Consider the following 21,562-nt stretch of genomic DNA (forward strand, 5'->3'; position numbering starts at 1 on the left):
TCCTCCATACGAAGCTCACTAGAGCATCTACAACGGACCTTTCCCCCATCCTCGTGAGGTACAACCTGTTCCTTTCTGGAAGTCCAATGGCAAGAAACCAGGTGCCGTGGTCAAGGAACCCGAAGCGTTCCTTCAGGCACCACACCCTAAGCCAGTCAGTCAACTTGGCGACCCTCCTGTCCCTGCCTGACCCAAATCCCCGGACTGGTAGGATCAATGAAAAGGCCGATTGGGCCTTCAGCTCCCTGAGTTTCTTCCCCAAGGCCTCAAAGTCCCTGGTGATCCCGACCACACCCTGCCTGGCCATGTTGTTTGTGCCCACATGGATCACCAGAAGTGGCTGGTGACCCCCGGAGCGAACAAGATGCTCCACTCTGTCCTTCACATGCCAGATGCATGCAACTGGCAGGCAGCAAACCTCCCTCATGTCAAGGTTGGGGTGGCACACTGCTGCCTCAGTGCCCCTCAGCAGAGAGTCCCCAACGACAATCACCTGCCACTGTGTCTTCCTGGTGGTGGTGGACGGCTGTGCCCTGGCCCTCGCCTCTCCTGCAGCGGCCGCCTTGCCCCTTGTGGCCCCAGGCTGGGGGTCCTGCTGGTCCCCCAATGTCTCATCAGCCCCAGCCTCCCCAAACAGGGAGAACCTGTTTCCCAGCTCCAGATTGGTGCCAGGAGGAGGAGGCCGTGCTGCAATACAAAAGTAAAACCTACATATTAGGGATAACTGCACATAAATATGTGTATTTTAGAAAGGTTGTTTCAAAATGCATTGGGTTAGGATGAGGCTTTCAAAAAGTATATGTTAGGCAAACTAATATTCAGAACCACATGCATTACAGAAATGCACAAAAATGCATGCAAATATTGATGCAAACTTCAGAAAGGATTCTCGAAGTTCAGAATGAACTCCATTATCAGCCACTTCATGTACCCTTAATAACCCACAAGTCAGCTCTTGACATCTTGTCTCCCTGTTCCAGTGTTCTGTTGTGCTACAATATGGCCAAAACACGGAATCCAGGATGTGGGTGGACAGAGGTAGGCTTTTCTCTCCATGACTGGGATCTCCAGGGTGAAGAACCATGATAAGCCAACAACTTAATTGTATACCTAATGATATCTCTTTTACTGATGCATCTCTGTATTTTCTCCCATGTAAGTCATATACTCATGTGGCTAAAAGTAAAGGGTTGCACTACATATGCATTTATTTTGAGTATTTTTATCCAGCTCCTCAACCTAAAAGTCTCCCAGAATGGCTTATACATATTCAGTAAAAAATAGACAATCCTTGCCTGCAGGCTTGCAATCTAAAACAACATAAAGCACAAGGGAAAATGAATGGGTGGTGAAGAGGAAACAAACAGTTCTTCAGCAGGGATGGTGGAATGGCCCTGCTTCATGGTCATCCCTCCCCTGCAGGAATGGCTGATGGCGGTAACAGTGGAGGGAAGAGAGGCTTTCATGAGATAGATCTTATTTTTATATCTATTATTTTACATCACACCTATTTTCCTTCCAAGGAATTCCGAGTGGCTTACATAATCCCCTTCCTCCTCTCAATCCTACCCTCACAGCAGCCCTGTGATGTAGGTTGGGTTGAGAGTCTGTGACTGGCCCAAAGTCTCCCAGTGCATTCCATGGCCAAGTGTGGACTAGAACTCAGATCACCTGTGTCCCAGTTCCATGCTCTTAACCGGGACACCACAATGGCTGTCAAGCAGGACTAGTGGAAAGGCCAGCCTTCCTCTCACATCCCCAAGTATGGAATGGCTGCTAGTGGCAGCTGAGGGAGAAGACTTCAAGGGGCCGATCTCCATGGCTGGTGGAACGGGCTCATTTCAGATCTCCTCACCCCCATGCAGATTGCTGGAATGGCCAGTGATATTCCCTGTTGGAGTGGAAGGAGCCTTCATGAGGGCCCCATCAGCAGGACTGAAGGAATGGACCTGCTCCCTTTCTCACCTCCCTCAGCCCGCTGGAATGGCTGCTGCTGCTGCTGAGAGCGGGAGGAGGAGGAGCTGTCATGGGGTGTCCCCACTGTGGTGAGGAAGAAAGCAGTCTGCTCTTTCCCCTTCTGGCACCACTAGCTACCTAGCTGGAACTGACACATTTAGCAGTGAGGCACAGTGACCCACCTTCTTCCCTTCAGAAGGACTTGCAATGCACATGCCCACCCTGCTCTCTCTCTCACACACACACCCCACCACCACTATCACCCATCATAATGACAGGCATTTTGCTAGTTTCTAGTAAACCAACAGCTCTGCACAATAGTCAGCTCATTAATCTAATCTCTTCCCTCCCTTCCCATCAAGAGCACAATGAAGGGGAAATGCAGCTAAACAAAGGCTCCATGTTTTCAGTGAATTCTGTCCTGAGATTCCAAACACTTTGTGCCAAATCTTGCTTACCATAATTGCATGAATAGCTGCATTGAAACTAATAGGAGTGGTGGCATTGTGGTTTTGTGTGGGTCAAACCCCTTTGAGAATTGAATTATTTTCTATGTTTCAGCACTTCCCAGGCGACAGTGCCATGGCTGAAAAGGTATGAGGGACTCACAGCAAAACAGAAAAATGTAGTTGACTTCATATAAAATCGATGAGGCAGAGAAGCATAGATGCAAGAAACAGGAGGTTTTATTGCTTTCATTATCTTTGAGCAAATTCACCCAAGCTTAGAAGTCTGATGTTTGTTTTTCTTTTTTCAAAATTAAAATAAAAACTAAGCAAAAGCACTTTCCCTACAATATTGCAGAAAGTTAATCTGAGAAAGAACATCACATCGATTCCTAACACCACCATGTCCCTTCCTAATATTGTGAAACCCACCAGGAAATTGTGTGTGATATAATGGATACATACATGTCTAATTAAGAAAACTTGGCAATCATTTTAAGAGATGGCAACATATGCCTCTGACATACCAAAACTATAGCTATTTAAAACTATCTCATGTTTAGTGTCCCCTTCTATATGGGTGACAGAACATTTCTCCACAAGTGCTTTCTGCTGCATACACCTGTTCACAAAAAGGGAAAAGGTTAAAATGAGGGGACCTGCCCTCTCTCTCAGGGCCTTTGGGACAATGAATGCTGAGCTGTAGATAAAAGCAGCCCTTTCTCCACCTTCTCCATAGAACTGAGTTGACAGCATCTCCACCCACATGAGGAAAGCAAGGGAAATGAAAATGAGAGAATTATGGAAGGAAGAATTATATTCCCTCTTAGGGACTTCTCAATCAGTTGGAAGTTCCTTGAATTCTGTTGCCTGAGGATGCTAACCTGTGCTGCCTATTGAGCTGGATGTGCAGTTATTCTAAGAAACTGTAAACCTTTTCTAAATATCTAAGTAATCCATTAAACACGGTTCAAGGAGGCCTCTTCTCCTGCTATCATCCTTTGAACTGTTTCTATGGAATGTTCTCTATATTCAGGAAATTTTGCAGGTTGCCAAACTGTCAGCTAATGCTGTAATGAATGGTTCTAATTACATTCAAGTAGCAGAGAGCGTTGCCATTTTAATCAAATCTGATCCTTGCAAGCTATTTGGCAGGAGCACAAGAGAAGGCCAGAAGGAAGTACTGCCAAACTGTGAGTAACCTTTTTATTCTAAATTCTGCCTGTCGACAGACTGGATACTCAACTGCTTAGAGAAGGGTTGGTTTTGTTTTTGAAGTAGCTTTATGGCTTTGCCACAAATTATACATGGGTCAAACAATTTCAGGCATCACAGCACTATTCAAAGCACAAGTCCATTCTATAGGTATCATCCTTCTTAGCAAAGGCCTATTTGGCCAGAATTCAAATTCAGCTTACATCCCCATATGTTTTCTTTTCCATGGGCATTTCTCTATCTGACAGGCTATCAGAGGACTGTCCTCTATTCTGAAGGTGTCCACTCTTCAAGGGGCTGTCCAGTTGAAGAATCCATCAGAGTCAAAGAACCATCAGAAGGAAGAGGTGGACCTTGAAGTTGCCTAGCAAAATAGGAGACTGAAGCTAGTCACAGTTTTCTACATTATGGTGAAATGTACTTAAGTTCTATCTAAACTATATTAATGATTTCTGAATGTGCGTCTAGATATACGAAAAAGCATGTGTACATTTTATGGTAATTGGTATACTCTTTTGTACTCTTTCTTGGCAATTCATAACAAGCCACTCTAGGTCAGGGCAGAAGGTAGATTTCCAGATGTTTTGGGCTTCAGTTTCCAGCATTCCTGACCATTGGCCATGCTGAGAGTTCTAAACATCTGGTGATCTACCATATGCCTTTCCCATCTCTAGCTACCATGTTACAGAGCTGATTGTCCTGACTTGTGCCCCACCACATGAAATGACACCAACTACTGATGGATGGTAGCCCAGGAAGGGCTGCTTTTGCTGCCAATTGCCATAGCATCAGCTCATTCTGCTGGATCATTTGTGTAAGCAGAAGAGAGCCATAATTTTCTTACTGAGCCTTGCCCTCCACTGAGTGGCTGGCTAGTTACTTCTGAAAGTTTACAGGAGGGGAATGAAGATAACAGCTGTTTTGTTTCAAGAATCAGATAATTGTTATGCTGTACCAGTATTTCCCCTGCCAGGCAAATAGCAGGCAAGTCGGAGAAGCAGGGCAAAGGAAATTTGGACCAAGAAAACAAATTTAACCTGAACAATTGTGCTGAGCTGCCCTGGAACTGCCTATGGAGATCTACTCACAGATCTCCCACTATCTCACCTAGCTTGACCCTCAGATGACCAGCTATTACTGCAACTTGTGAAAGTGAATTCTGTTCAGTTCATTAACAATGTATTCATAAGCTGCCTGCCACATTCATCCTTGGTTTTTAACCAACTATGTCATCTTTATTCAAACTCGGGACAATTTTGAAAATCTAAATGTTGCATGGAGGCCTTTTCAGAAGGAAGCTAGGATCAGAAATAGCCCACAACTTGGAATGCCCAGAAGTTCCAAATGGTGCTGCTCACCAATGAAAAGCATGTAACGATAGACAGCATCAGTGACAATTTGCTCCTCTTCCCTCCAAAGTTGTCCATTTGAGGTGGGCTGCTTTGGTGATGGGCCTTGGCTAGGCAGATAGCCCAGAGTACCAGTGACAGAGCTAGACATGTTGTCCTAGCTCTGCAGGAATATCTCTGAAGCTCATTGTTGTTTCATCACTGGCCATTGCAACAGAACAAAGTGATGATGGAGTTCATAGAGCCCTGAAGTCGTGGAATGCACTGTGCCATTCCAGACTGCAGATTATATTTTTAATGCCTCCTCTTTGAAAGCAACCCCAAAACAAATAGAGGAGGAAGTGTGTTGTGCTAGAACATTTCTTCCTGAAGTGCCAACTTTCTTTTTACATGGGGTCCTGAAGGTCCTGCTGGGCTCACTGGTATAGATTTCCTTCTCCATCCTCACTTGTGAAAGCTGTGAATGGCAGCACTGGACACTGATGTCCTGGTGAGTCACTGCCCACTCCCTGGCCAGCTTGAAGGGAAGAAGAGGAGCACTTGTGGCAGCTGGGAGGCAGAGGTTGCTGCAAAGGCCCCCATGGAACATGGCAGAAGCCAGGCCAGAAGGAGGGAGGAAACAGGAGGTGAAAGGAGGAAGACTGAAAATGATGGTAGGCATGTTCAGGCACCTGCCAAGGACCGACGCCCTAGCAGGAATCCACTGACAAAAGTCCCTGGAATTTGCTCCTCTTCCTCATCACAGACTGCTTGTTAGTCTGACAAAGACAGCAGTGTGATTAGAAGGAGGAGCTGTAGATGCCACGTGTCCAGGTTCTCCCTACGTCAAGCAAGCAAGTGGTGGTGATGGTGAGGAGGCAGATGAGCAAAAGCACGTGGTGGCCATGGTGGGCGAAGGCAGACTCCAGAGCTGGAACTGGAAAATGCATGAGGCAAAGAGAGAAAAGCAAAAGGAGGACAGCAAGGAAGAGAAGGACAGGAAAGGAAAGGACTCAAGGCAGATGTGAGGCTGGATTAATGGATGACACACACAGGACCCCTCCTGTAGTGAAGAATATGGCTTTGTACCTGCATTGCATATAGTTCATAAACCAATCAAGAACACCCCATCCCTAAGTTGCTTGGTATAATGTGAGAACCAACAACTCTGGATTGTTGGGATGAAACCAACACAGATGTAACTCAACAACGATTTTTGTTGAGCTGAACAAGTTGCAGGGTTGCATTACATGTTTACCAACACTATTAATTAGCAGTATATTTCCTATACATCTTGTTGTTGTTGTTAGTTGCAAAGTCGTGTCTGACCCATCGCGACCCCATGGACAACATTTCTCCAGGCCTTCCTGTCCTCCATCATCCACCAGAGTTCACTCAAGCTCAGACCAACTGCTTCAGTGACTCCGTTTAGCCACCTCATCCTCTGCCGTCCCCTTCTTCTTTTGCCATCTATTGTTCCCAGCCTTAGACTCTTCTCCAGGGAGTCCTTCCTTCTCATTAGGTGGCCAAAGTATTTGAGTTTCATCTTCAGGATCTGGCCTTCTAAAGAGCAGTCAGGGTTGATCTCCTCTAGGACTGACTGGTTTGATCCCCTTGCAGTCCAAGGGACTCGCAGGAGTCCCTGCCAGCACCACAATTCAAAGGCCTCAATTCTTCGGAGCTCAGCCTCCCTTATGGTCCAACTTTCACACCCATACATTGTAACTGGGAAAACCATAGCCTTGACTATACGCACTTTTGTTGGCAGGGTGATGTCTTTGGTTTTCTTATGCTGTCTAGATTTGCCATAGCTTTCCTCCCCAGGAGCAAGTGTCTATTAATTTCTTGGCTGCAGTCCCCATCTGCGGTGATCTTGGAGCCCAGGAAAATAAAATCGATCACTACCTCCATTTCTTCCCCATCTATTTGCCAGGAAGTGAGAGGACTAGATGCCATGATCTTAGTTTTCTTAATGTTGAGTTTCAAGCCAACTTTTGTGCTCTCCTCCTTCACCCGCATCAAGAGGCTCTTTAGTTCCTCTTCACTTTCTGCCATTAGAGTGGTATCATTTGCATGTCTGAGGTTGTTGATATTTCACCCAGCAATCTTAATTCAAACTGGTGATTCATCTAGCCCCACCTTTCTCATGATGTGCTCTGCATATAAGTTAAATAGGCAGGGTGACAGTATAAAGCCTTGCCAAACTCCTTTCTCAATTTTGAACCACTCAGTGGTTCCATGCCCAGTTCTCACTGTTGCTTCTTGACCCACATATAGGTTTCTCAAGAGACAAATAAGATGGTCAGGTACTCCCATCTCTTTAAGAACTTGCCACAATTTGTTGTGATCCACACAATCAAAGGCTTTAGCATAGTCAATGAAGCAGAAGTAGATGTTTTTCTGGAACTCCCTAGCTTTCTCCATGATCCAGCGTATATTGGCAATTTGATCTCTAGTTCCTCTCCCTCTTCCAAATCCTGCCTGTACTTCTGGTAGTTCTCAGTCCACACACTGCTGGAGCCTAGCTTGTAGGATTCTGAGCATAACTTTGCTAGCATGTGAAATGAGTGCAATGGTGCGGTAGTTTGAACATTCTTTGGCATTGCCCTTCTTTGGGATTGGAATGTAAACTGACCTTTTCCAATCCTGTGGCCACTGTTGAGTTTTCCAAATTTGCTGGCATATTAAGTGTAGCACTTTTACTGAATCATCTTTAAAGATTTTGAATAGCTCAGCTGGAATACTGTCACCTCCACTAGCTTTGTTGTTGCTCAGACTTCCTAAGGCCCATTTGACTTCACATTCCAGGATGTCTGGCTCGAGGTCAGTGACCAGCCCATTGTGGTTATCAGGGATGTTAAGCTCTTTCTTGTATAGTTCCTCTGTGAAATCTTGCCATCTCTTTTTAATCTCATCTGCCTCTGTTAGGTCCCTGCCATTTTGGTCCTTTATCATGCCCATCTTTGCCTGAAACATTCCCTTCATATCTGCAATTTTCTTGAAGAGAGCTCTGGTCCTCCCTATTCTATTGTTTTCTTCTATTTCTTTGCACTGTTCATTTAAGAAGGCGTTCTTATCTCTTCTAGCTATTCTCTGGAATTCTTCATTCAATAGGGTGTATCTTTCTCTTTCTCCCTTGCCTTTCGCTTCCCTTCTTTCCTCAGCTATTTGCAAAGCTTCCTCAGACAGCCATTTTGCTTTCTTGCACTTCTTTTTCTTTGGGATGGTTTGAGTTGCTACCTCTTGTACATTGTTGTGAACCTCCGTCCGTAGTTCTTCAGGCACTCTGTCTATCAGATCTAATTCCTTAAATCTATTTGTCACCTCTACTGTATATTCATCCGGGATATGATTTAGGTCATACCTGAGCGGTCTAGTGCTTTTCCCTACTTTCTTCAATTTAAGCCTAAATTTTGCAACAAGAAGCTCATGATCTGAGCCACAGTCAACTCCTGTTCTAGTTTTTACTGACCGTATAGAGCTTCTCCATCTTTCGCTGCAGAGCACATAGTCAATCTGATTTCTGTGTTGACTGTCTGGTGATGTCCATGTCATCCCTTGGGTTGTTGGAAAAGAGTGTTTGCTATGACCATTGTATTCTCTTGACAAAATTCTACCAGGCTGTGCCCTGCTTCATTTTGTACTCCAAGGCCAAACTTGCCTGTTATTCCAGTTATCTTTTGGCTTCCTACTTTAGCATTCCAATCCCCCATGATGATAAGGACATCATTTTGGGGTGTTAATTCTAGAAGGTGTTGTAGCCCTTCATAGAACCGGTCAACTTCAGCCTTTTCAGCAGCAGAGGTTAAGGCATAAACTTGGACTACTGTGATGTGGAATGGTTTGCCTTGGATTCAAACTGAGATCATTCTGTCATTTTGAAGATTGTGTCCCAGTACTGCTTTTCCTACTCTTTTATTGACTATGAAGGCTACTCCATTTCTTCTGTGGGATTCTTGCCCACAGTAGTATACCTGATGATCAGCTGAATTAAATTCACCCATTCCTGTCCATTTTAATCCACTGATTCCTAAGATGTCGATGTTCAGTCTTGTCATCTCTTGTTTGACCACATCCAGCTTGCCTTGATTCATGGATCCTACATTCCAGGTTCCTATGGAGTATAGATCTTTGCAGCAGCGGACTTTCCTTTCACCACCAGATACATCTGTTACTGAGTGTCCTTTCGGCTTTGACCCAATCACTTCATTCTTTCTTGCGCTACTAGTACTAGCCCTCCGCTCTTCCTCAGTAGCATATTGGACACCTTCCTACCTGAGGGGCTCATCTTCCGGCATCATATATTTTTGCCTTTTGGTACTGTCCATGGGGTTTTCATGGCAAAGATACTGGAGTGGGTTGCCATTTCCTTCTCCAGTGGATCACGTTGTCAGAGCAATCTGCTATGACCTGTCCGTCTTGGGTGCCCCTGCATGGCATCGCTCATAGCTTCATTGAACTATGCAAGCCCCTTCACCATGACAAGGCAGTGATCCATGAAGGAGCCTATACATCTACTGTGTCTTATATGAAATGGGGTTGCTGTTTTTTCTGGCAGTTTCTTAGTAGTCTAGAAAGGGTAACTTAATTAGCAACTTGAGCAAAAACTGTAGGTTTCCTTTTTCTGTAATAATTTTTTTAAAAGATGCACATGTTTATTCTGTCCAAATTTTTATATTACTTCTGAAGTTGAGAAGTTTTGACTAGCAATTTGCCAGTAAAACACAACAGAAATAATGAAATCACCACTGCATATACAAAAATAAATCCACACATACTTATTTACTTAACAGTCAACAACAAATTTTTGACAACATGTTGACATCCATCTGTGAGAATCTTTCCCCAAAATACAGGTTACTTTCTCTGTGTGTGCATACACACATGCATTTACAGAAATCACACACACACCTTGAAAATATTGAATTCTACAAAATGTTTATATACAAACAACATATTAATATGTATAATATATAAACTATATCACAGCAAATTAGGAGCAACTTCACAGCTGACAAATATCTAATTTAAAGACAGCAGTTTGATAAAATAAGATTGAGTTGCACATGTCAAATATAAATTCTTCAAACTACCAGTGCAGTTGCCAATTATTAGGGTGTGTGTGTGTGTGTGTGGTACTGTTTGCTGTTAACTTACAGTGAATGGCTTTCAACACAAATTAGCAAAGCACACCTGAACCAGATGTAACATGCTACGCTGAAGATGCCTGTGGAGCCCTTTACAATGCAAGGAATGCAGTGGTGTGGGTGCACCTTATCGATGACTTGGTCCTATGCCGTAACAATATTTGAAGTCTAGATGATCTAGATAGGGACAATTGAATGGTTCTTCCCACCCAGTCTCCCCCAGCTGGCTATACCTGGATGGAAAGAAACTGTAGTTCTGATTTCCTAGGTCCCATGAAATAATGAATCAGAAGAACAGCCACGTGTCCTCTTTAACAAAGGACAGCCCTCTGTTTGAAGAGCTGTCAGAGGACTGTTCAATTCCAGTTTAAAGATTTTCTTAAAAAGATTATTTAAAAACTCTGTTAGAATTGTTGACTATTAACATTTAGTGCTTGAATAGCTGAGTAAACAGGCACACAGACAGTACTGTATTCCTCTTTAAATTATAATCATTCTTTCTAAATTTGCATCTTTATATGAAAATTAACACATACGATTTTTCTTCAAATATATATCCTATATGGGGGGGGGGGGTCAAACCAGAAGTCGCTACCCTATCATGAAACAAAGCTATGGAACAGTATCTCATGCTGATCATTGTGATAACCAAGAATAAGATTAGATTTATTTGCTCACAGTGACTTGCAAACAGCATCAGAAGTAACACAAATAAAAGTTTCATCTAAATAAAATCATTTTCAGAAGCTAGTCCATGCATTAAGAGAGAGAGAAGGGGAGAGAGAAATTCCTGAGGGGCTGGATAGCAAAGAGCTGCTATCAGATGACATGCTAATTGCCTTCAGCCAAACATTTTCATATAATAGGCAGTAAAACTGAGCAACTTCCCAACTAGGAATCTTGGCAGAATCTGCAACAGCTTCAAGAGGATTCAGACTTCTGTGAATACAGCCTAAATGTACAAACATTCCCTGGGCAAGGATCGATCTGTCTCCAAGCAAGCATGCCAGCACCTTGACTTCATTCATGCATCATCTGCTGTAACTCACCTGTACACAAGTGTGACTACAAAGCCAACAATGTGGGAAGAGAAAGGTCAATTTTGAATTGACAATGCAGAAGTGACAACCTAACCAAAGCAGACAGCCTAATTCTGAAGTACGTAATGTTGATCTCTATGGAAAGATCTCAGTAAATAGGGAATGTTTCAAATACACACGCGCGCACACCACCATTATTAATACCAAAGATGATTCCTTAAGAGGACAAGTTTCAAAATATATAGGATGATTCAGTTTCAGATTCTAAGAACTAGTGCTGTATTTACACACACACACACACACACTTTTAGTAGTAGCCCTAAAGAGTTAAGAGGAATGCTTTCTGCTTGCTTTTCAGAGCAAACAATCTTAGAATGCAATCCTATCACCTCACAACATTGTGGATGGAGGGGTGGGACATAGGATTATTTGGAGGCCCAGCTCTTACAGTCCTGCAGCAGAGTTTCCAAAGACTTGCATGCACATGCCCACACAAACAGAACTGGGATGGGACTCGGAGCCAACAAATGGGGCTTCCAGGGGCTGGAGAGGGAAAGAGGATGGGGCTGTGCACTTAGGCCAATTCCCAGCAAGCATTCCAGCCTCTCTCCTTCCCCCTTCCTGGTGCTTTATGAAGGTGTCAGACATGGCTGTCTAGGTAAAAACCAGCACACAAGCCACAGCTGTAGCATAGGTCACCTCTGCTACACCTCTTTCAGGTAACAGGATGCCTAGATGCTTCCAAGTTCTGAGGTTCGCAGGCATCACAGTGGGGAATTAGAATCCAATCCTCATTCTTCTTGACTGTTTCTGGCCTTCACTGTTTACAACAGCCAGTTCTTAATAAATATGATGCTTTCAAAGTACTTATTTCACAGCAAACAAGATGCAAATATGGGAAAGAATTTGCATTTGGACATCAGTTGGTAGCAGTTTACATCGTGGTATTCTGTCAAAAAATATACGAGATTGTTTACCACATTCTCTCCCATCATGTCTGAGTATATATTGTCTTGAATATCTGGAGAAAGGGTGACTCAGACATTTGAAAAATTAATTTACCTTGTGCTCTCAGGTGGCATTTTCTCTCTTCCCCTCCTTCACTGAGCACTAGCCATTACTGAAGAGAAAGACCAGTGTGAACTGCCTGCATAGGGCTGTAGCTCAGATGCAGCAAACCTGCTTTGCATGCTCAATGCCCCAGCTTCAATCCCCAGCATCTCCAGCAGGGCTAGGAAAAATCCAGCCTGAAACCCTGAGAGCTGCTACCAGTCAGAGCCAACAAGCTGGTCTAGATGGATCCAAGGTGTGACACAGTATGAAGTAGCTTCCTATGTTCAAAGTACCCACAATTTCCTCTCTTGTCCCACTGCTATCACAACCCAGCAAGGCCTGGGCATGATGTTGGCCACCCATTCCTGTAAGGTTGCATCTGAACCTGCTCAGACAATGGGTGCAACCCTCAACATTCAAGGTTGCAGGTCCCATGCCTTCTTTCCTCCACCTTCACAGAGATGCCATCTTTTGAGAGAGGTCAAGCAACTCATGTAGGGTGGTTCCACGTAGTACTTTATGCAAACAGTGCAACCATGCAAGATGGCAGTTAATCACTACATTTTAATGGGTTTACCCGTTACATCAATGTTTTATTTAAAAAGCCAAAACCCTAAAGGAAAGTCAAGGATTTCTGAAGTTTTTTAAGCCTCCAATTCCACATGCACTTACCTGGGAGTAAGTAGCATTGATGTCAGGGGAACTTATCTTGTACAAAGCACAGTATGGATGTACTAAAAGAGGAGCAATATTCTGTTTGTTGTTATTAATGAATTACAATAATATTCCAAATGATATTTATTATCACTCAATGCTTCTAAATAATTCACATTTTATGAATGTTTTACAGCACTGATTTTATATTTAAGTTGGACTGAATTGAGATATACTGCTCAAAATAAGGAAATATACAATTCTACACAGAAGAAAAAAAAGGCATTGCACCATTGTCACATCTATCTTTAATTCCTTCTCATCCCAGTTATGGGAGATTCCCATTACATACATTTAGCTGAGCAGGGATTGTTGGTTTGTTGTTGTTTTTTCCAAGTGCAGGGAGCTCTTGATTTAAATAAAATCTGCATCTTACATTTTATACCATTAGTCTGTTACTGACTGTCAGGGACAGGGGAAAGTGAACTTAATAAAAATGAAACATGTAAGCTAAAGTGTTCTTGTTTTTCTGGTGTGCTAAGGCATGTGAATCTTCTGCAATATAAAAACGGGGTACCAGATGTTAAAAAGCACTGGTCTTTTTTTAAGTGTTCCTTTTACTGCAGGCAACCTAAAAATATTAAATGAGTAGGGTTATATTTAGCATTGTTGAGATGTTGTTGCCATGTTGGCCCCAAAGATGAGACAATTCTTGAGCTTCTGTGCCTGCCTTCCCCAACCTGGTGCCTTTGAGATGTGTTGAACTACAACTACTACTACTGCCATCCCCAGATATGCTGGGTAGGGATGATGGGGGTTGCAGTCCAAGACATCTGGAGGAAACCCATTTGGGAAAAGTGGGTTAGTGATGTCTTGTTGTCTCCACAGGTGGAAAGCCACTTGTTGCTGCTACTCACCTAATTTACTCAGTTCGCGAAATGGCATCTGATTCAATCAGCATCTGTTATGGCCAAGCAGACACCATGAAGGGTGTATAGCTGGCCCTAATAGCAACATCTCCTCCCTGTAGGCTGGCAAATGCTCTGCTTTACAGAGAACAGTCCTTTATTTGAAAGTGTGCTCAATGCAAAGGGCTGCCCCATTCAAGTCCAGTTTAAAAATGTGGAACCATAAGAAAGGTGAACAAGTGGCCCGAAAGTTGCCCATCAAGAATAAGCACCTGAACAAGTGACTGAGCAGCAGACACTCAGGGTCATCCCCATCCAGCCAAGATATATTGTATTTCAATATAAACTATACCAATTGGTTCTACGTTCACGTTTATTCATCGGAATTAGCATGTATATATCTTAGAGTACTTGATACCCTCTTCTTCCTCTTATTGGGCAATGTGTCTCCTATTTTCTGTTGAAACAGAAGAGGCCACTCTGTCCTTCTGATGACATCTAGCCAAAGAAGATGTTCTTGCACTATAAATTTCCACTGCAACCAGAGTAATGAGCGGAGAGGAGGGTGGGGAAACCCTGAGCATGATGACATCACATCTCACAGGTTCTTTTGACAGATGTCACTGGGCAGCAGGGAGTAGGCCAAGACCATCAAAGGTCCTGTTTGGCCCTCTGTGCTGTCTTCAGGGAAGGGCTGATGGACTTCTGAACTGTGTGGTTGTCCACAGATGTCACAGATCTGTGATGTTTTCAGCAGCCACATACTGCTGCCAAACTGACCCAATGACTTAGCAGTGCTCAGCTAATCTTATCACCTCTGCTGATAACAGAGCTGCTGCAGTCTATGCCTCCAATGTGTTAAGATCCCTTGCTTTACATTCCACAGTTTCTTGGACAAGGGAATGGTATACCCAATATGCCAGCTTTGTTAGAAAAAAGCATTTTGCGAACACAGCCATTGCCAAATGCACCTTGCATCTGGCTATAATTTCAGCTACACCTGCTAAGTCATGAGGCAGCAGCCAGGCAAGATTCCTTCCTGATCCAACTCTTTAACAGCAGCTTCAACAACTGGTGACTTAAAGAAGCCTTTTGGTAGTTTGAAGAGAAACAGCAGAAGCACAGGGTTCTTCTTGCTTCTGCTAAGTCTAAAAGAAAGCCTTGTGAAGATCCAGAAAAGGAAATTGTAGTCCATCAATCTATTTCTCTGATGCTTTTCCCCCATTAGGTTGTGTTCAAAGCAGTTCACAAAATGTGCACACTGTAATACCACAACAAACGTAATAGTTTAAAATGTACAATATCATTGATTTATTTAGCACATCTGCAACACACCTAAGGAGCTCCAAGTGGCATTCATCAGACAGGCTTCAGTCCTGCAGCATTTATCTTGTTTTATCTTGGAAATCTACCAAGTAAAGCATGTGCAAAAGTCATATATTTTGCATGAAAAATTCTGAGCCTGAGAATATGCCCTGTGTACTAAACTGAATAGAGCTCATACTTCTTCCATGCAAAAGTCTACTCCTGGTTTTCTCTCCTCAATCAAAATATAGCAAATAAATTACAATGCTTACCTTACTGAGTTTCAGCAATTCCCCCAGTCCTTGACTCCTTGTGTGCTTCCAGATGAGGTTTTTATTGCCTCATTTGCCTGCCTCATTCACTAAATTTTACAAAGGGGCCCAGACATCATTGCCTTCCACTCACAACCCTCCCATGTTTTCCCACTCTTTCTCCTTTTTTCTAACTTGAGAAAATTTATTAAGGATACAAGATTTCTACAAAATGACTTCTGTCTTTTGACTGGGATCTCCCATTGAGAAGCACCCCTTGAACCCAAGTAAGATAAAGTCAAAATTCCTGTTACTGCATTGGCTCACTTTCCCTCTTCTATCTTCCATTCCTTCCTCCTAGCTGCTTGTATTTTTGCTTTTCCCCTCCTTTCCTTCTGATTCTTTTCTATCTCATATAGATTGTGTTTCTTTGGAATTTATCATGCCCTCCTAATTATCAACACATGGAGTACAATCCACATTTTACTGAAGTATCCAGGAAAATTGACAGAACTGCACCCAAAAATAGACCATAATTTCCAGGTTCTTCTGGTCCAGATTACTCAGAAGAAATGCATCCTATGAGAGTAACTTACTTATAAGTAGACTGGGATAACTTACTTATCCCAGTTATCTCAGGCAGCATACTGTACATGGAAGTAAAACTCATTATGTCTGTGCTGTTTTTCATAGGTTCTTCCCAAGCAAATAGCTAGGACAAGCAATGAGACACTGGAAGAGCTCATTCAGCTTGGATGTTTCTGTAATAACTAGAATATATAACTAGAATTAATGACTAGAATACTGTAATCTTGTCTGAAACTGTTGTGAGTATAATGGGATATTCCAGAATTGGTGGTTTTATGGATTGCAACCATAGATACAGTTTCCTCAGCATTGGCAAAACCTTATTGAACATTCCCTGCATCTTGTTGCCCTTATTGCTGGAAATGCCTTGGATGTTTCAGGCACTGAAGTTGGTAAAATGGAAATTAACTAAAGTAATCAAGCACCATCAACATTAAAAGTTCAAAGATTTTAATATGTGGTATATTTAAAAAAAATTCTTCTGAAAGAATCAGATGTAAAGTTTCTAATCAGCAGGTTCTCCTTTTACTTAGCTGGGATTGTTTTAATAAACCTTGTTCCTACTGTCCACTGAAACATCGATTTATCCAGGTTTGGAAGAGGTCTGCAGAGAATGGTGATTGTGGTATTTGAACTACATTTGTAGTGGGGGAGGTCGGTCAGCATTACCTTTGGCCTATGGCTCAGAATGGTTAGCAACACTCTGTGTGACAGTTTGAGCTAATATGTTTCATTCTTAATGCTGCTCATCCCTAATACATTCTGCTACATCCTAGATGCATTTTGAATGCCTCAGGATTACATTTCTAATGTAAATGTATATGATCTAGCTAGTCAAAGTGTTAGGCTCTATCTTTCCAAACAAAACCCATTTTCTTTCATTATTGAAAATGTAAGGTGTGTTCACTAGGAGTCTGCCTGGAGAGAGTATATGCTCTATTAATGGAGGTTTATAGAGGCTTTTGCCATTCCTATGGTAACCCAGTAGAAAGGCTGTTACCATGGGGATTAGCCAAGCCTATGTAAACCTTCAGTCTTCATTAGAGTATCTCTGAGAGTGAATGCTTTAACAATTAGCATTCTAGAATGGCTAACAATAATCTCTGCTTTGGGGAAGGATCTGTTCCTTCTTCCTGCTGGAGATGGATTGATCTTGCCAGCTTTTCAAAGATGAAATTTTCAGCAACCTTCATGTTTAATTGTCCTAGAATGTAGCTTCCCAAACCATAGGTACAGTAGATGATGTGATCAGTGGCAAAAGAGGCTGCCCACTCAAAGAAGCATGCATTCCAAACAGATACTGAATATGAAGCTGTTGAATGAAAAGCATTCCTGTGAGAAAAGATGGTTTCCAATAGTCCTGTACCAATCCCTGATAAATCCAGAATAATACTGGATAAAGGCCAATTATGCCAATAAAGCCATGGCTGATGGAAAGCACTAATTAAATAAAAATGTCCCCAGCAGGGGACACCATATAGTCAGTATCTGCCTTAGATCAACAGGCAGAGAGGGAGCCAGTACATTAACGCTGTACTCCAAGTGGACTCCAAGCAGATCAGAGGTCCATATGGGAGCAGCAGGAGTGCATCATCTCAGGACCTCAGTGAATGGGAAGACTAGTAGAGGAAAAGATGGTCTCTCAGATATCCTGGCCCCAAGTAGTTTGGGGCTTTACCAAGTTGTTTACCAAAACTGAGGCTCATTTCCCTCTTGAATGTGCATAAATGGCATGTCCTCTATAGCTCCTTACAGAGCAATCCTACTAAGAAATAAGCCCTACTAACTTAAATAGGGTTTACTCCCAGATAAGTACATGTGCCTGGGACTGCCGCCTTAGAGGATTCTGTTCTAGGAGTTTACTATAACAGATTCCCAGCAAAAGCCTATCTGTCATGCCAGACACAGAACCAGGTCAGTCAGGCCCCTGATCTCTGGTTTACACTTACATACAATGTCCCTCTGCCTATTGGCTAATTCTCTAGTCATCTAAGGCCTTAACATGATGACCCCAGATTCATTTATTCATTATAGTTCATCACTGGAATCAAAAAGATGTTCTTGACTTGCCTGGTGGTGCTAAAATTAGCAGAGAAAAGTGCATAAGATCCTAGCAGTACATCATCCTGGATTTGTGGATGGTTGATATATATGGCCTGAAAGCATTTAGTGAAGGAGAAGGATGAAGGACTGGTTCTGTGTTCTTATTTTTCAGGATGATGACATTTGTTTTTCAAGATGATTCAATTAGGAAGTATGTCAGCAAAAAGCTTTAATCTCATTAAACAAAAGCCCCTTTGCTTTTTATTGGCTGCCTACTGGCAGTTTCTAAAGACATGCCTTCTTCCCATCTTCTCCGCTGCAAGGGATATGTCAGAACAAATCTCACAGTAACAAGTTGCATTAACTGCTTGACGTGGCTCTTCGCACGGACGTCAAGTGGAGTTGTTTAATTAGTGTTTGAGACATGAAGTGATACAGTTCTCCTCAAAAACTATTATGGTTTGTTGACCTTTTTACATAAAACTCCAAATAAAGCTGCATGTTGCTTGAAACATAACAAAACAGATTGCTTCAATATACACAACAAAGGCGGTCCAAGGAGCTCCGTGCAAATAAGCATCTATTGCTTTCAGGGTTGGGAACTGAAGGCATAAGTGAGCTATGCATTCAATTACACATCAGAATGTGCATCCAAGTAAGGATGCAATTGGTCCACATTGTATTGCTTTGGAGTAGCTATGCATTTTGATGTGTAATCCCTATTCAAGTTCTTGTACCACTAGTTCCACTTTAAAACATGTTATTCATTTATTACATTACACTTTGCTTGTACGAGATTGGATTGAGAGAAATGAGATGAAAATACTGCACAAGCCCCATACATGAAAGAAGCAAATGAAGTTTCTTCAGTCTCTGTCTTTGTATGTCTTATCACCCAAGAGAGATCTTTCATATAGATACCTTGCAGATCAGGTGGAGCTATTGCTTTTTATTCCTTAGATGAGTGAATGGTGTATCAGAAAGCTTTAGGTAAGGCAACATCAATACTTCTCCCCACAGAAAGGAGAACTACTAGTGTGTTCACAGAGTTGTGCAGCAAGAACTATACTGCCAACTATACTATCATTTGTTCATAGTTTGTTACTGAATGCCCAAGAAAAAAATCCAAATATATATTCTAAATACAACTCTATGCTGACCTAGTTAGACATATAGGGCTTTTCAATATGAGGCTTTGACTGTCCACTTCTAATTCTGGATTCTTTCCAAGAACTCTTTAAGATTAGCTCCTTTACACATTCCCCCCCCACCCCAGACTTTTCCTTCCTTGACCGTCTAAATGTTCTGTAGCACAACCACAAGATGGAGGTACAATATAGTAGAATTGTGAAAACACAGGAGTGTCTTATTCCAGTTGAATAGTACACATCTTTCAATTTACAAAAAGTGGTGGAAATGCTTGGAGAGCACAGGTGAAGCCCTGGAGGATGACTACCTCATGTAAAGCATTTGTGAACTAGCATAAGTAGTACAATCACAGGGACACAATGCATGTCTTGTGCGGAAAGGCTCACAGACTAGGAATTATCTTAATCTGGCACTTCTGTAGATATTTCTAGAACTGGTTTAACTTTCTTGCATGCAACAACAATCCAGGTAGAAATAAGCTAGAAAAAACTGTCAGGGTATCATTTGATTTATTTATTATATTTATAATCCTCCCTTTTTTCTAGCAAGAAACCCGATGCAACTTACATAGTTCTCCTTCTCCTCCCCATTATATCCTCACAACAACCCAGTGAGGTTGAAGCTGAGTGACTGGCTCTAAGTCACCCAGTGAGGATCATGGCTGAGTGGAGACTAGAACTTGGATCTCCTGCATTCCAGTCTAGTACTCTAACTACCATGCCACACAGGGTCTCTTCAGTTCACCATGCATGAGTGGAAGTGCTTTACTCAATATAACCCTTCACCTTTTTAATAAGTGTTGTAACATGTATGTACAGGTTATGGAGTACAAGTTCTTCAGCTTAGGTTCCAGGAAACCCTAGGGTTTGCTGAAAGCTATTGACAGTTCTCAGGAATGAGGTCAAAACAACTTCCCTGGAAATTAGCTTGCCTACAGCTTCCTATCTTACCCTGCAATGTGTCACAATGAAGAAACATTGTGCATGTTCTAAGACAGAGATGGGCAGAAAGTAAACCTCCAGATATTTGCTATTTGAACTCCTGAAGTTGAAGTCCTTGCCAGCACAGCTAATGGTCAGGAATGTGTGTAACTAAGTCCAAAACATTTGGTGATCTACTTTCTGGCCATGCTGCAACTGAGCTTAAGCCTAAAATTACCCCAGAATCCTCTGCAATGTCTATAGTTTCTTAGCACATGTGAAAAAGGTTCCTTGTAGGTAGGAAGTATGAAAATGTCTCCGCTAAAGGGAGAGCTAAGATTGCTGCCATTAATTTACAGCTGACAACAGGGACTGATGCTTCATGCAAACCAGAGATGACAATTATTTTGCTTCAAGTAACTTCTTAATCAGTGTTGTCCACTTAAACACATTCTATTTATCTTTCCAGTCAAAGTTAAGTTAAACTATTTGTTACTGAGGCACAAATAAAAACATTCTAAAATATGATGGTCATTTTTCTTTGCCTTATACAGCCAGTTACTTTCATTTATGCTTGGGCTTCAGCAGAATGTTCATCAATTTAAAAAAGAAAAGTCATCAAGATTGGTTTTGTTTCAGAGAAATTACCTGACATATGTTCTCTCAATAGAATGATCTTATAGATATGCCTATTTAGAAGTAGATCCCATTGAGTTCAGTGTGACTTACACCCAGGTTACTGGGTACAGGAATGCCTCCTAAGGCTCACTGAAATAAATGGAATTTAAACACTGGACACTTTCTTTCAATTATTAAGCATAAGTTAACTTCATTCTGTCAGAACTATAGTGGAAATTAGTCATACAGAAATGCCTTACAATCCAGCGGGATGAAAAATGAGCTTTGTGGCAGCAGTTACAATGGTAACTATTACTCAGGCAACATGTCAGGATTTGGGTATTTTAATGAAAAGAAGAGCTCGAGATTATACAGAGACATGGAGAAAAAGTATTCAAGGTAGCCGGCAAGCAAATGCATCTGTATGTTGGGCTAAAATTGGAGTGGACTGGAGAAATGACGGCAAGCTGAGTTCTCCACTTACGAGGGAGCCATGATTTGTGGGGGCCACCAATTAAGGGAGGTAATTCTGGCAAGGAGCAGCTGTTCCTCCACAAGGCCAGCAACTTCCCAGTGCTGAGCCAACTGCCACTTTGATGGGCTTGATATAGTCAGGGTCAAAGGAGTGGGCCTAGCAGAGTGAGAGCTTGCTCCTCCATTCTCCTTCTAGTTTATCCTGAGACCCCTAAAAACAGGCTTCTATGACAGCTGCAGCACTGCTATCACTGACTCCCTCACCCTGAGGAGCCCTGTGTCTTGCAGTGGCAAAAGTCTTTGCCAGTTAAAGCAGCTGGGAGGAAACTTTATCTGCATAACAAATGCTAAAGGCAGTCCAGGGTGTTTTTGTCTTTTCCAATGCAGGATTACCGTATTTTTCTGTGTATAAGATGATACTTTTTCTTTAAATATTTACCTAAAAATGGAGGAGTGTCTTATACACG

General features: G+C 42.3%; 1 long non-coding RNA gene across 1 annotated transcript; it reads left to right on the top strand.

Moving 5' to 3' along the window:
- Positions 1-351: 351 nt before the first annotated feature.
- On the top strand, positions 352-18,947 carry LOC123035081. The gene is made up of 2 exons (XR_006416888.1): positions 352-4,034; positions 10,988-18,947. It is a non-coding gene; the product is annotated as an uncharacterized LOC123035081 (long non-coding RNA).
- Positions 18,948-21,562: the final 2,615 nt, after the last annotated feature.

The sequence above is a fragment of the Varanus komodoensis genome, unplaced genomic scaffold (assembly GCF_004798865.1).
Source record: "Varanus komodoensis strain SLA01 unplaced genomic scaffold, ASM479886v1 scaffold10, whole genome shotgun sequence".
NCBI lineage: Eukaryota > Metazoa > Chordata > Lepidosauria > Squamata > Varanidae > Varanus > Varanus komodoensis.